The sequence below is a fragment of the Calidris pugnax genome, unplaced genomic scaffold (genome assembly GCF_001431845.1).
Source record: "Calidris pugnax isolate Ruff unplaced genomic scaffold, ASM143184v1 scaffold789, whole genome shotgun sequence".
NCBI classification, from domain to species: Eukaryota; Metazoa; Chordata; class Aves; order Charadriiformes; family Scolopacidae; genus Calidris; species Calidris pugnax.
In genome coordinates, this window is record NW_015091446.1 from 1 (window position 1) to 1,298 (window position 1,298).

The 1,298-nt window shown below is 50.3% G+C and overlaps 1 long non-coding RNA gene across 1 annotated transcript; it reads right to left on the reverse strand.

The window, feature by feature from the left end:
- Positions 1 to 6: 6 nt before the first annotated feature.
- On the reverse strand, positions 7 to 1,298 carry LOC106899689. Its single transcript, XR_001414071.1, has 3 exons — positions 1,199 to 1,298; positions 596 to 837; positions 7 to 230 (listed from the first exon to the last, which is right to left on the reverse strand). It is a non-coding gene; the product is annotated as an uncharacterized LOC106899689 (long non-coding RNA).

A 1,298-nucleotide genomic window follows, 5' to 3' on the forward strand; every position in this document is an offset into this window, starting at 1 on the left:
TCATGACAAGACAGACTAATGACAAGAATCTCTCTTCTAATTTGGAGTTGTAAGAAATGGAGAAGCAAGCTGGTCGATAGAATGATTATGAGGTACCAATGGGTGGCAGCTGCAAAAAGATCCAGTGAATTTCTGAGACGTGTAAGACATTCTCAGTCGACTCTGAGGACTAGTCAGATTTCATATGAAATAAGGTGGAGACTCCTGATCACCTGTTTTCAAAGCAACCCCTGCAAACATGTCCAGAAAAGGGTTTCTCAGGTGAGAATGAGAATGGGAAAATAAACATGAAAAGAAGCCTACTTAAACAGAAACCAAGAATATATATAATCACATTTTACTATTATTAGATACGTGATTACTATGCTTTGCTTTTTCTTGTGGCTAGCTCTAAATACAGACAGAATGCAAAGCATTAAATTGCCACGTGGAAGCCAGCTCTAATTCCCCAGGGCTGAAGAGACCTCAGACAGCCCGCCCACCGCTCCGCCCAATCAGCGTCCTGCCACAGCCCGCCCACCTCTCTGCCCAATCAGCGAGCAAGGAAGACGAGTGGCGGGAAAGACAGCCAATCGGACGCTGCATTCAAACTCACCTCAGGACCTGCCCCTCACATCTCTTGCCGCGGGACCCAGCGCCGCCGTTTTGGGTGGAAATCGCAGAGTTTCAGGAGCCTTTCCCGAGGCCGCGAAGCAATTTCACACGCTCAGCCACGCTCTTCTGGGATATTTTAGGTGGAAACCTGGTGATTTTGAGGCCACAGCAGCCGCGATGGAAACCTCCTTCTCTCCCCAGCACGGCCGTGGGTCCCTGGGGCCTGTGGGCTCTGTCAGGGGGCTTGGAGGAGGAATTTTAATTGTTTAGTCTAAATAAGTAAGTTTTAATTGGAGCAAAGTTGTGGGCCACCATGCCCTGAGGCTGCAGCTCCGTCACCACAGCTCGAAAGAAGGTTTGTGTGATTTGTGAGAGAAGCAAGAAGAGCTCCGGGGTGGTCCCCAAAGGAGAAACCCACACTCATTGCACAACCCCAGGTTCCTGATCCAGGCAGGAACATGTCACCTCCCACATCTCCCCTTCCCACAGCTTCATCTCGTGAGAAATGGCAGAGAGTTTCTGCTGAGACCAGGAGGAACCAGAGCAGCAGATGAGGGAAGGACAACCCCAGGAGACCAGAAGAGGTGAAGCTCCAAGTCCTTACCATAGGGCAGGTCCTTTCTCAGCCACTTCTGTCACCTTGGCACTTGGGGCTTGCTGCAGATGTATGGCCGAAGCTGTGAGCAGTCTGTACTCCCCAAAAC